A 15,637-nucleotide genomic window follows, 5' to 3' on the forward strand; every position below is an offset into this window, starting at 1 on the left:
GGGTAAACATCCCAAGCCGCCCACTAGTGGTGTCTACCCATGCCATATAGACATGGTGTAGTCATCATCATAGCTGCCCACTACGCCTGTCGTAGTGGTGACTGCCCGGCCATATAGGCGCGGTGTAATTATACATATACATAACATGAAGCATGCATGAGAACTCAAGTAAAAGCTATAACTCTATCGGAGTGACGTAAGGTCGGGAATCTCCGATTATGTTATGGAATAGTCATGATCGTCATGTCTCACCTTGAAGGAACTAGTAATATGAGGTGAGACTATCATCAAGAAACCACAATGAAATTATAAGAATAAGAATATCGAGCTTATCATAGCATCAATGTCATCCTCATCATCATCATCATTATCATGGAACATAGCTCATCTCTATCTCATAAGAAGCTTTTAAGAATCTTTAACCTTCCTCTTTTAGAGTGTACGAAGATTATGGGAATATAGAAAGGAAGTCACAAAATAAGAGTCATGCTTTTGAAGGAAGGGGACTAGCCTCACATACCTTTATGCCTCTCTAACTTTATCAATTAAATGCTTCCCTCCAATGTTCACGATTCTACATTCAAGAGAATTCGTACTAAGGTTAGATAACCTGAAACATACTTAAGCCTAAGCTAAAGCTAATGAAAATTGGGCAGCATCTCCTTTGTTTCTACAACTTCCTCCATATAATATAACAACTCCCACAATATCATAATCAATAAACTTCGTTAAGCTAGACATTATTCAATTCCCAAAATTCCCACTCAAAGTCATCCCTAAGCATAGCTATAATATAACACCATATTCATCCTCGTATAATACCTCTTTAACATCATATATATCCTTTATAACAAGATTATACTCCTAGCACATCAAGAACTATGATTCAAGTCAAGTTACTATTCAAGAATACCATTATTCCCATATTTGAACTCCATATTCTACTTTCTTCCTCAATCCAAGTCTTTTAACCATTCAATATTCTTAATAACATGAAATGATCATAAATCTCACCTTTAATTATGTAGGAACAGGCTTTGGATGAAAATACTTCACTTGGAGAAAACCCTAGCTTCAATTCCAAGGAAATTTCTAGCTTCCATGAACCCTTGTTAGCCTCCTTGCACTTTATTCCCCTAAGTATTGGTGTTTGATCTTGGATTCACCTTGAGATTATGTTAATGAAATGTATGGAACCTTCTAGAGGTCTTGAGAGAAGTGGAGAAGATGTAAAATGAAAAATATGAACTTGGGTCACATATTTATACTTAGAGAAAAAGCTGTCCCGATCATGTTATACGGACACTTATACGGTCCGTATAACTTTATACGATCCGTATAACTTTATACGGTCCGTATAAGTGGCCGTATTCCATCATCAGGGATTTTCCCCTTTCTGTAAAGTTATACGGACCCTTATACGAACCATATAAGTGGTCGTATAACTCCATCTTTCCGAAGATAGTCACGTCATTTCGTTTGATCTCCAATCCTTATGGAACCTTCTTAACAGTTCATTAACAATCTAAATATCCTCATAACTCTTCTCCAAGGCATTACCAATCACTCCTTAACTCAATGGTTGCAAAAGTTTCCCCAAACACAACTTATACCTCACCTTCCTTTGACGAACTTAGTCTCACTAACTCCTATCACTTCAAAGTCTTATCGTATGCACTTTTAGGCCACCAAATACCCTTCTTATAATCATAAGGGCCTCATGTTCACCTTAATCTTGCGTTATTCTATTTACCGCCCAACGACATGAAGTTTTGGAGGTGTAACACATCCCACAGCATAGGCCCTCTACTCATCTGTCTACACCTGTGTGGCATGAAACACATCACCCCCAGGCAAAGAGACGTCAGTACTAATAATGTACTGAGTATGTAAGGCAGAAATTAAACAATGCAGTAAGACCTCAATGATAAGAAAGGGCGTCAGAATTAACCTGCACCTATGACTGCCACCAAGGGCCTTGAATATGCATGATATACTTTTGAAAACATTTATATATACGTATATACCCGTTACACCTCAAACAATTCCATGTCATTGTGCGGTAAATAGACTCACACAGGTTAAGATGTATATGATGTCCCTACAAGTAATAAGGGGTACTTGACAATTCTATTTAAGATTCCAAAGACATTTGAGGCAAGATAAGAAAGATCGTTGAGGAGGGCGAAGCATAAGTCGTGTTTGGAAAGGTTTTGGGAAGAACTGAGCTAATGTTGATTTAATAATGTCTTGAGGAAGAGTTATAATGCTACTTAGATTGTGAATGAAGTGTTAAACAAGTGTTAAGAAGGTTCCATAAGGGTTGGAGATCAAATGGAGAGACGAAACAAGTTCGGGAGGAAGGTGAGTTATACGACCCATTAAACAGTCCGTATAACTTTATATGGTCCGTATAATAGTCACAGTGAGGGGTGATCACTGGGAGTATTATACGGACACTTATACGGATCGTATAAAATTATAAGGACCATATAAGTGTCCGTATAATCCAAAGCGAGCAGATTTTTATTTTTATAAAAAGAGATCCCAAGTTCTCATTTTTCATTTCATTCATTCTCCACACCTACCAAGAGATCTAGAACATTCCATACACTATACAAACATAAAATCAAGGTGAATCAAAGATCAAACACCAAAAATCAAGGAAATCAAGTGTTTAGATGTTCATTAGGGTTGCTAGAAGCCAAACATCTCTTTGGGATTGAAGTTGGGTTTCTCTCCAAGTAAAGTATTGCCATCCAAAGCTCATTCCTACATCATAGAAGGTGAGTTTTATGTTCATTCCATGTCATTAAGAATGTTGAGTGGTTGAAAAACTTGGATTATGGAAGAAAGTGGAGTATGGAGTTCAAATATGGAAATATTGGTATTCTTGAATAGTAACTTGACTTGAATCATAGTTCTTGATACGTTATGAGTATAATCTTACTATGAATGGTATTAAAGCTGTCGTAGGAGCATTGTATGAGAATGGATACAATATTGTGCCATAGTTAGGGTTATGAATGATTTTGGTAGGGAATGTTGAGAAATGAATAATGTCTAGTTTGATGAAGTTATTAATTAAGATATTATGGATGTTGTTATTAATGTTTGGGAGTTGTTATATTATATGGAGAGAGTTGTAGAAAAAAATAAAGTACTGCCCAATTTTCGTTAGCCCTCAGTCGCCTTAGCTTAGCTTCAAGTATGTTTCCAGTTATCTAACCTTAATACGAATTCTCTTGAATGTACAATATTGAGTATCGGAGGGGAGCATTTAGTCGATAAAGTTAGAGCGACGTAAAGGTATGTAAGGCTGGTCCCTTTCTTTCAAAGGAATGACTCCTACACTATGATTCCTATATATTTCCATGACTTTCTCATATCCCAAAGTTGAAGGCTAAAGATATCTAAGAGCTTCCTATGAGAAAGAGATGAGATATGTTCTATGATAATGATGATGATTATGATGATTTTATTCATAGAGATCCTAAAGCTTATGAAATGACGCTATGATGAGACTAATGATCTTACTGCATGATTTTCTTGTTATGACTCATTGTTGAAGGTCTTACCTCATAACACTAGTTCATTCAGGGTGAGACATGGCTATCATGATTGTTCTATAATATAATCGGAGGTTACCGACTTTACATCACTCCGATAGAGTTATGGCTTTCATTTGGGCTCTCATGCATGCTTTAGAATAGGTATATGTAAGACTACATCGTGCCTAGTTAGCCAGGCAGACACCACTACGATAGGCCTAGTGGGCAGGTATGACGATGATTACATCGTACCTATATGGCCGGGCAGACACCACTAGTGGGCTACATGAGCTGTTTACCCCTAATGCGGGAGGCCCGGATGCTGGATAATGATGATCACACCGTACCTATATGGTCGGGCAGTTATATATGCTTATATGATATGATGTTGTTTATTCTATAAGTTAGCATGCATGTCTCCGCCTTAAGAGGCAGTCAGTTACAGGTTACCCCTTTATCTTATATTCTTGCATCTCATTATCATGTTATTGTGTATGCCTTATATACTCAGTACAATGTTCGTACTGACGTCCTTTCTTTTTATGGACACTGTGTTCATGCCCACAGGTAGATAGGGAGGCGGTACAGATTCATAGGAATCTATCAGCAGCTACACAGGAGCACTCCACTACTCCGGAGGTGCCAGTTATTGATGTATTCTTTTGTGTACATATTTGGGTATGACAGGGTCCTGTCCCGTCCTTATGTCTCAGTATTCTAGTAGAGGCTCGTAGATGGGTATGCGTGGGTAGTAGATGTCTCATGAATGCACCAGGGCATATTTTGTATATCATTTTGGTAGCCTCGTGGGTCGATGTGTATATATACACTTATGTTATGTAAATGTTGATGACCATCTTATGAAGAGTTTCGTGTTCAAAATGATGTATGTCCAGGTTGGGTATGATAGCTAGCATTGTGAGCGATGCTCGGTAGCCAGGTACGGGTACCCATCATGGCCCACCAGTTGGGTCATTACAAAAGTGGTATCAGAGTAGTTCCGTCCTAGGGTATGTCTACGAGCCGTGTCCAGCAGAGTCTCGTTTATGGGTGTCAAGCGTGCCACACTTATAAACAAGAGGCTTCGGGACATCTAGGAAAAATGACCGTCTTTCTTCTTATTAGATCGTGCGATAGAGCCATGTTATAAGATTTCATTTTCCCTAATTGTGCGTTATGATTTCAACGATGCCGGTGAAGAGGAAAGCCACAACTTCCCAGAAGGGCAAGACTACGACAGAAAGGCAGATGGAAAGGGAGCCACCAATGAATATAGAAGAAGGTGAATCCCATATTGAGGCTCCATCCCATACCTCTCACACTCCGCCTATTCTAGAACAACAAGGAAGGGTCTCTACCCCAGCTCCTATGCCTCCAGTTCCTCCACCGAGTGCTTCGGGTCAATAGATGACCGAGGCTATTCAGCTATTGACTCAGTTGGCTGCCGCTCAAGCTCAAAAACAGAGTACGGGCGCAGGTGATTGGACGGTTAGTGCAAGGGCCCGGGATTTTATGAATTTAAATCCTCCAGAATTTTTCCGGTCAAAGCCGGATGAAGACCCGCAAGGCTTTATAGATGAGATATTGAGGACGCTGAGGATCATCCATGCTTCGGATACCGAGTCAGTGGAATTGGCATCTTATAGGTTGCGGGATGTGGTGATTCTATTACACCTCGGAAAATTTCCCGTTGGTACGCAAGTAAACGAACTAGTGATGTGTGCGAGGAGTGCGAGTGTATAATGTTTCATGAGCAATGTGCGTATATGTTCAAGAATGATTAGAATGAAAAGTCGAGAAATGTGAAAAGTTGAAAGTTGGCAAAACTGCCCAGTGGTCGTAAAGTGCAAAATACGGACCGTAAAATGGGATACGGTCCGTAAAATGGCAGTCGTAAATTGCCATGCAAGGTTTCAACTTTCTGCCCAGTTGAGAAGTGGTAAAATACGACCTGGTGGACGGACCGTAAAGTGATTTATGGCCCGTAAACCATGGTCGTAAATCACCATGCATGCAGCCAAAGTTTCTGGTCCTGCTTAGGGTTAAAGACGACCACGAGGGACGGTCCGTAAACTGGAATACGGACTGTAAACCTCCATGGACGACCACTGTTCACCTCAGCACAGATTTTCAATTCATTAAATATGAGGACCAAGACTTGTTTTAATTCATTACAACACTACACCACTTCTCTCTAAAACCTCTCTCTACATTTATTATACAAGTTTTCAACGATAATTATGGATCAACAACATAAAACAAGGTGAATCGAGAGTAAGAACATCGTCAAAGATCATCTAGGTCAAGAAATCCAAATGGAGAAAAACTAGGGTTTTGCTCAAAGTGGTGTATTATTGACCAAAGCTTGTTCCTACAACTTCTAAGGTAAGATTCGTGATTTTTACATGATGTTTAAGGTATTGAAGAGTTGAAATACATGGGTTGTAGAAAATATGGTCAAGTAGGTCATGAATGATGAATAGTGACGTTTTGAGGAATAGTTTGAATTGAATCATGAATGTTGTTGTGTTGTGATATGAATGCATTATAAATGGTACTAAGATCATGAACTAGACACTTTAGACGAATGGACGAAGTTGGATGTTATGACCATGAATATGGGTGAATTAGAGACAAATTAAGGAATCTAAATAATGTGGATAATGTGAATGACTAATGGCCATTGTTATGATATTAATGAAGGTATAGACGCTAGCATTGGAAGGAAGCGTGCAAGTGTAGAATAGTCCGACGAAAAGGTATGTAAGGCTAACCCTTCTTTCATAAGGCATGGTTCCTTGGCCAAACTCTTAAATCCTCTATATGAGTATGTTGTATTCAAGTGATTGACACTCCGAGCTCATAAGCTCACGATCCTCGATACGTGCTACGAATGTACTACGTACCCCATTTGACGAGTAAGTATAAGATAGAGATGTAGCGAAAACTATGATGTTAGTGATGACGATGGTAATAATAATGATGCTAAAGGTGCCTACGGGCTATTATATTCATATGTGCCTATGTAGGGCTCTAATGACACCCCGAGCTTATAATGCCGGGTAGAATATATGTATATGGATGTATATATATATGTATGTATATGATTACGTAACGCGCGCACACATCTGCAGATGGTACGGATAACCCTGAAGCCTTGGTAGGGGCAGATAGAAATAACATTGAGCCTTGGTTGGCCAAGTATGTATGAAACACCGAACATATTGGTCGGGTATGCTATGTATGTATATAAGTGTATGGCTATGTATATAATATGAATATGAATGTGAAAAGACTATGTATATGAATGTGAATAGGGGCATGTATACGAATACGAGCACTATTATGAAATACGCATGAGAAATGGAAAGTTCCTATGAAAGGCAAGTAAGTGCCATGATGATGAGATTATTGCCTTCCCTCCTATGCCACTTCATATATTGTCTATGATGCTTCTATATTGATGTTGATCATGCTTTACATACTCAGTACATTCTTCGTACTGACGTCCTTTTGTTTGTGGACGCTGCGTCATGCCCGCAGGTGCTCAGGGAGACGGACTTGATCCATAGCTGCCTATTCGGAGATTTTATAGAGAGCTCCATTTCCTCCAGAGCCATATCTTTTGGGTACTTATTCTTTTGTGCATATAATTATTGGCATAGCGGGGTCCTGTCTCGCTCATGTGATATGTTATACTCTTCCTAGAGGCTCGTAGTCATGTGTATACGGTTAGACATGTCCGGCCTTGTCGGCCTATGTTTTGTGTATCATTTTGTCGGCCACGTTGGCCCATGTACATTGATGTGGCATAGATGCCTATGGTGATATAAATGTACTGTTGTCCAATTGGGACTAGTTGACGAATGAATGGAAATGTATGTATAATTATGTGGCTCACCTAGATGTAAGTATAAGAGTAAGCTAAGAGGGTGCTCGGGTGGGCTAGCACCGGGTGCTCGTCGCGGCCCCGAGTCGGCTCGTGACAAAAGTGGTATCAGAGCAGTTCAGTCCTAGGGTATGTCTACGAGCCGTGTCTAGTAGAGTCTTGGTTATGGGTGTGTTGCGTGCCACACTTATAAACAAGAAGCTGCGGACATTTTAGGAATAAATGACCTTCTTTCTTCATAAGAATCGTGTGATAGAGCTATGATATAGTAAATTCTTGCTCCTAAATCGTGTGTTGTGTATTTCAGAGATGCCTAAAAAGGAAAAGGCTACAGCAGCCCAAAAGGGCAAGACGGTGGCAGAGAAGCGGGCTAAGAAAGCACCGTCACCGGTAGTAGAGGAAAGTGAGTCCCAGAGTGCGGCTCAATCTCAGTCCTCCCAGACAGTGCCTATTACTGAGGAGCGTGAGGGAGCCTCAGCCCCAGCTCCAGCACCTCCAGCTCCTCCACCGAATGCTTCTCGCCAAGATGTGAAAGAGGCTGTTAATTTGTTGACCCAGTTGGTTGCGGCCCAGGCTCAGAGGCAAGGTTCAGGGTATGGTGATAGGGCTGTTAGTGCAAGGGCCCGTGATTTCATTGCTTTGAACCCCCCGGAATTCTTTGGGTCAAAGCTGGAGGAGGATCCCCAGGACTTTATTGATGGTATGCTAAGGACGCTCCAGTTGATACATGCTTCAGACACCGAGTCGGTAGAGCTAGCGTCATATAGATTGAGAGATGTCTCGATCCAGTGGTATACGGTGTGGATGGCTTCACGGCGGGCCAATGCACCTCCCCCGGTATGGAAAGAGTTTGTTGATGCCTTTCTCCGTCATTATATGCCTCCGGAAGTTCGGCGAGCTAGGGCCGATAAATTCTTGAACTTAAGGCAAGGTAGTATGAGTTCCCTAGAGTATAGCCTTCGCTTTAACTCCTTGGCTAGGTATGCTTCGGCCATGGTGGCAGATATGCGCGACAGGGTACACCGATTCGTAAAGGGCCTAGGGCCACACTTGATGGATAAATGCTTGACTGCATCCCTTCAGGACAGTATGGATATTGCACGCATTCAGGCACATGCTCAGAACTTAGAAGAAAGCCTACAACAGCGGAGGAGTGAGCGTGAGCAAGATCGGGGACATAGCAAGAGAGCTAGATCTTCGGGTCCGATAAGCGAGTTTAGAGGCGGACACAGGAAGCGGCTCCCTAGACATTCAGGCTATTCTATGACCAGTGCATCCCCTCGGTTTCCAGGCCAGAGCCTTGATAGATCTGCTCGTTCAGGGCTGAGTCCCAGTTATTCAGGACCTCAGTTCAGAGATGATTCAGGCTAGTCAAGGCCACCTGTACCACGATGTTCCCAGTGTGGGAAGTTGCATTGGGGTCGATGCCGATTGGGCTCGGATGGTTGCTATTCTTATGGTCAACCAGGCCATATCATGTGTGATTTCCCCTCAGTACAGGGTAGAGGTAGGACCCAGCCATCAGGGTCGGTAGCCGGATCATCAGCATCTGTGCGCCCTACGGGGCCAGGTTCACATGCGCCAGTAGGCCATAGTAGAGGTAGAGGCAGAGCTCCCAGTACTAGCGGTCCTCGACACCGTATTTATGCTTTGGCTGGACGCCAAGATCTTGAGTCTTCTCCTGATGTGGTCACAGGTATATTATCGGTATTCTCTCATGATGTATATGCTTTGATTGATCCGGGCTCCACATTATCATATGTTACTCCATATATTGCGGGTGGATTTATAATTGAGCCGGAGTCTATCAAACCTTTTGAGGTGTCTACACCCGTGGGTGAATCGGTAATAGCTAGCCGAGTATATAGGAATTGTGTGATTGTGATTTGTGATCGTCGTACTATGATTGATTTTCATGAGCTAGAAATGGTAGATTTTGATGTTATTATGGGCATGGATTGGTTGGCTTCTTGTTATGCCAATGTTGATTGCCGAATGAATATGGTTCGTTTCCAGTTTCCGGGAGAACCAGTCTTAGAATGGAAAGGGAATGCGGCATCACCAAAAGGTAGGTTTATTTCCTATCTAAAGGCAAGGAAAATGATCACCAAAGGGTGCATTTATCATCTAGTGCGAGTTCAAGATGTAGAAGCTGAGTTGCCGACTCTACAGTCAGTTCCAGTGGTGAACGAATTTCCGGATGTGTTCCCGGAAGAGCTTCCAGGCCTTCCTCCCGAACGGGAAATTGATTTTTCCATTGATGTGTTGCCAGGCACCACACCTATATCTATTCCTCCATATAGAATGGCACTCGCGGAATTGAAAGAGTTGAAGGAGCAATTGAGGGACTTACTTGATAAAGGCTTCATTAGGACTAGTTCATCCCCGTGGGGAGCACCCGTATTGTTCGTCCGAAAGAAAGATGCCTCCTTGAGAATGTGCATTGATTATCAGCAATTGAATAAAGTGACGATTAAAAACAAGTATCGTCTTCCGAGGATCGATGATTTATTTGATCAATTGCAAGGTGCCAAATGGTTTTCAAAGATTGATTTGAGGTCCGGGTACCACCAAGTAAGAGTTAGGGAGAAAGATATCCCTAAGACAACTTTCAGAACAAGATATGGCCATTTCGAGTTCCGAGTAATGTCGTTTGGGTTAACAAATGCACCGGCAGCGTTTATGGGCTTAATGAATAATGTATTCAGACCTTTTCTGGATCTATTCGTGATTGTATTCATCGACGATATCCTGGTGTATTCTAGATCCGAGACAGATCATGCGGAGCATCTGCGTATAGTCCTTGGAGTTCTGCGAGCTCGAGAGTTGTTTGCAAAATTCTTCAAGTGTGAGTTTTGGTTGAACTCAGTATCATTTCTAGGCCATATTGTTGCAGCTGATGGGATTCGGGTGGATAGCCAAAAGATTGAGGCCGTGAAGACTTGGCCAAGGCCCACGACTCCTACAGAGGTTCGTAGCTTTTTCGGCTTAGCAGGTTATTACAGAAGATTTGTTGAGGGTTTCTCTTCTATTTCTGCATCGCTCACAAAGTTGACTCAGATGTCAGCTAAGTTTCAATGGACAGATGCCTGCGAGCGTAGCTTCCAAGAGTTGAAAGATAGATTGACTTCTGCCCCCGTTTTGACACTTCCCGAGGGATTGGAAGGGTATGTTGTTTATTGCGATGCTTCAGGCGTCAGACTAGCTTGTGTGTTGATGCAACACGGTAAGGTGATTGCGTACGCTTCTAGGCAATTGCGGAAACATGAACAGAATTACCCGACCCATGATTTAGAATTAGCCGCAGTGGTCCATACATTAAAGATATGGCGACATTATCTATATGGTGTTCATGTGGATGTTTATACAGATCATAAGAGCCTTCAGTATATCTTCAAGCAGAAAGAGTTGAATTTGCGGCAATGACGATGGTTGGAGTTGCTAAAGGTTATGATGTTGATATCTTGTATCACCCCGGAAAGGCTAACGTTGTGGCTGACGCTCTTAGCTGCAGATCCATGCGAAGTTTAAGTGATGTACGACCAAAAAAGAAAGAGATGGCCCGTGAGCTTCAACAGTTAGCTAGCCTAGGAGTCCGAGTAGTGGACTCAGGTAGCAGCGGAGCTACTATTCAGAATTCAGCAGTTTCATCGCTAGTAGCGGAAGTAAAAGAGCGACAATATGAGGATCCCATGCTAATGCAGTATAGAGATACACTCCCTCAGAAAGAGGAGTCATCATTTGATATTTCGGGAGACGGAGTTCTCCGATGTCGATGCAGGTTATGTGTTTCCGATGTGGTAGGCCTACGTCGCCAAATATTGAGGGAAGCTCATTGTTCCCGTTACTCCGTACACCCCGGAATGACGAAAATGTATCATGATCTTAAGTCTATATACTGGTGGAATGGAATGAAGAAAGATATAGCGGAATTCGTAGCTCAGTGTCCTAATTGCCAATTTCATTACAGGGTTACCCCGTTCTCGACGTCAGCTCATTTCTTACCGGTCAGGACGACCTATGCGGCAGAAGATTATGCGAAGCTTTATCTTAAAGAGATAGTGAAACTCCGTGGCATTCCAGTATCTATTATCTCCAATAGAGGGCCCCAGTTTACAGCTAAGTATTGGAGATCGTTCCAAGAGGGTCTAGGGACCTAAGTGCGCCTAAGCATGGCATTTCACCCACAGACCGATGGGCAAGCTGAACGCACTATTCATACTCTCGAGGATATGTTACGAGCATGTATGATAGACCTTGGAGGAAATTGGGATGACCATTTGCCACTCATTGAGTTTGCTTACAATAACAGTTATCATTCTAGCACTCAAATGGCACCGTATGAGGCTTTATATGGGCGGAGGTGTAGATCCCCGATTGGGTGGTTTGAAACTGGAGAGGCCAAGTTGATAGGGCCAGATTTGGTCCAGCAAGCTATAGAGAAAGTCAAGCTCATACAAGATCGGTTGTTAGCGGCTCAAAGTCGCCAGAAGTCCTATGCGGATAATCGTCGAAGGGACCTAGAGTTCCAAGTTAAGGATTGGGTATTCTTGAAAGTGTCGCCAATGAAAGGCGTTATGAGATTTGGCAAAAAGGGGAAGCTCAGTCCCCGGTATATTGGACCATATGAGATTGTGCGCAAAATAGGCAAAGTGGCCTATGAGTTAGATCTACCTCCAGAATTGGAGTCAGTCCATCCAGTATTTCATGTCTCGATGCTTCGAAAATGTGTTGGAGACCCCACTAGGATCGTCCCAGTAAATGATGTGCAAGCGACAGAGAAATTGACTTATGAAGAGGTACCCATTGCCATATTATATAGGCAAGTACGGAGGCTTAGGAACAAGGAAGTGGCCTCAATTAAAGTTCTGTAGAGGAATAGCAATCGAGAGGAGATGACATGGGAAGCAGAAGAAAGTATGCGATCTAAATACCCACATTTATTTCAGCCCGTGAAATAAGCCCAAGATGAGACATTAAGATCATAAGGTATGTATATTTCCTTTTATGCTTTTGGGTCATGTGTGGCCAAAATTCTTATGTTGTTACGTTGTGGCCCTGTGTGGCATTGATATTATGGGTTGTTGTGGCTGGATGGTAGCGCCATATTATAAGGGGAACTCTGGCGAAATTTTTGTAGAATTCCCCGAGACTTTAACATTCGAGGACGAATGTTCCTAAAGGGGGAAGAATGTTACACCTCGGAAAATTTCCCGTTGGTACGCAAGTAAACGAACTAGTGATGTGTGCGAGGAGTGCGAGTGTATAATGTTTCATGAGCAATGTGCGTATATGGACGAGAATGATTAGAATGAAAAGTCGAGAAATGTTAAAAGTTGAAAGTTGGCAAAACTGCCCAGTGGTCGTAAAGTGCAAAATACGGACCGTAAAATGGGATACGGTCCGTAAACTGGCAGTCGTAAATTGCCATGAAAGGTTTCAACTTTCTGCCCAGTTGAGAAGTGGTAAAATACGACCTGGTGGACGGACCGTAAAGTGATTTATGGCCCGTAAACCATGGTCGTAAATCACCATGCATGTAGCCAAAGTTTCTGGTCCTACTTAGGGTTAAAGACGATCACGAGGGACGGTCCATAAACTGAAATACGGACCGTAAACCTCCATGGACGACCATTGTTCACCTCAGCACAGATTTTCAATTCATTAAATATGAGGACCAAGACTTGTTTTAATTCATTACAACACTACACCACTTCTCTCTAAAACCTGTCTCTACATTTATTATACAAGTTTTCAAGGATAATTATGGATCAACAACATAAAACAAGGTGAATCGAGAGTAAGAACATCGTCAAAGATCATCTAGGTCAAGAAATCCAAATGGAGAAAAACTAGGGTTTTGCTCAAAGTGGTGTATTATTGACCAAAGCTTGTTCCTACAACTTCTAAGGTAAGATTCATGATTTTTACATGATGTTTAAGGTATTGAAGAGTTGAAATACATGGGTTGTAGAAAATATGGTCAAGTAGGTCATGAATGATGAATAGTGACATTTTGAGGAATAGTTTGAATTGAATCATGAATGTTGTTGTGTTGTGATATGAATGCATTATAAATGGTACTAAGATCATGAACTAGACACTTTAGACGAATGGACGAAGTTGGATGTTATGACCATGAATATGGGTGAATTAGAGGCAAATTAAGGAATCTAAATAATGTGGATAATGTGAATGACTAATGGCCATTGTTATGATATTAATGATGGTATAGACGCTAGCATTGGAAGGAAGCGTGCAAGGGTAGAATAGTCCGACGAAAAGGTATGTAAGGCTAACCCTTCTTTCATAAGGCATGGTTCCTTGGCCAAACTCTTAAATCCTCTATATGAGTATGTTGTATTCAAGTGATTGACACTCCGAGCTCATAAGCTCATGATCCTCGATACGTGCTACGAATGTACTACGTACCCCATTTGACGAGTAAGTATAAGATAGAGTTGTAGCGAAACGATGATGTTAGTGATGACGATGGTAATAATAATGATGCTAAAGGTGCCTACGAGCTATTATATTCACATGTGCCTATGAATGGCTCTAATGACACCCCAAGCTTATAATGCCGGGTAGAATATATGTATATGGATGTATATATATATGTATGTATATGATTACGTAACGCGCGCACACATCTGCAGATGGTACGGATAACCCTGAAGCCTTGGTAGGGCCAGATAGAAATAACATTGAGCCTTGGTTGGCCAAGTATGTATGAAACACCGAACCTTATGGTCGGGTACGCTATGTATGTATATAAGTGTATGGCTATGTATATAATATGAATATGAATGTGAAAAGACTATGTATATGAATGTGAATAGCGGCATGTATACGAATACGAGGACTATTATGAAATACGCATGAGAAACGGAAAGTTCCTATGAAAGGCAAGTAAGTGCCATGATGATGAGATTATTGCCTTCCCTCCTATGCCACTTCATATATTGTCTATGATGCTTCTATATTGATGTTGATCATGCTTAACATACTCAGTACATTCTTCGTACTGACGTCCTTTTGTTTGTGGACGCTGCGTCATGACCGCAGGTGCTCAGGGAGACGGACTTGATCCATAGCTGCCTATTCAGAGATTTTATAGAGAGCTCCATTTCCTCCGGAGCCATATCTTTTGGGTACTTATTCTTTTATGCATATAATTATGGGCATAGCGGGGTCCTGTCTCGCTCATGTGATATGTTATACTCTTCCTAGAGGCTCGTAGTCATGTGTATATGGTTAGACATGTCCGGCCTTGTCGGCCTATGTTTTGTGCATCATTTTGTCGGCCACGTTGGCCCATGTACATTGATGTGGCATAGATGCCTATGGTGATATATGTACTGTTGTCCAATTGGGACTAGTGACGAATGAATGGAAATGTATGTATAATTATATGGCTCACCTAGATGTAAGTATAAGAGTAAGCTAAGAGGGTGCTCGGGTGGTTAGCACCGGGTGCTCGTCGCGGCCCCGAGTCGGGTCGTGACAGATTCTATGGTACAACAGTTGGAGTTCTTCAAGAGGGGAAAATGTGCCTCCCCCAGATTGGCAAGAGTTCGTGAATGCTTTTATCTGCAATTATTTGCCACCTGAGGTCCGTCGGGCAAGAGCAGATAAATTCTTGAATCTTAAGGAAGGGAATATGTGTGCCCGAGAGCATTTTCTATTATGGAGATATGTGTGTAGAAGAAACAATATATTGATAAAGAAAGTTTTTTCCAAAGTCAAAAGAGCGATTAGGTTGAAAAAATAAAGGATTTCTAACCATCTTATATCCTATAACACTATAACATAGACCAATTAAATGAAACAAAAAAAATGATAGTGAATCCGTAGTACAACCTTCATTTTAATTCATTGGCTAGGTATGCCCCAACGATGGTAACGGACATGGGAGATAGAGTTCATCGATATGTGAGTGGTTTAGGGCCACATTTGTTCAAGGATTTCTTGACTGCTTCACTGCATGAGAGGATGGACATTTCCCGTATTCAGGCTCGTGCCCAGAATTTAGAGGAGCAACAGCAGCCGCACCAGGTGAGGGCGATATTGATAGAGGGCATAGTAAGAGGGTCAGATCTGCCGGTACTAGTAGTGAGTATAGAGGGGGTCAGCGGCAGCAGTACTCTAGATATTCAGCTCAGTCCGTAGCCAGTACACCTCCTCGATTTGCGGG

Source organism: Lycium barbarum, chromosome 12, assembly GCF_019175385.1.
Source record: "Lycium barbarum isolate Lr01 chromosome 12, ASM1917538v2, whole genome shotgun sequence".
Lineage (NCBI taxonomy): Eukaryota > Viridiplantae > Streptophyta > Magnoliopsida > Solanales > Solanaceae > Lycium > Lycium barbarum.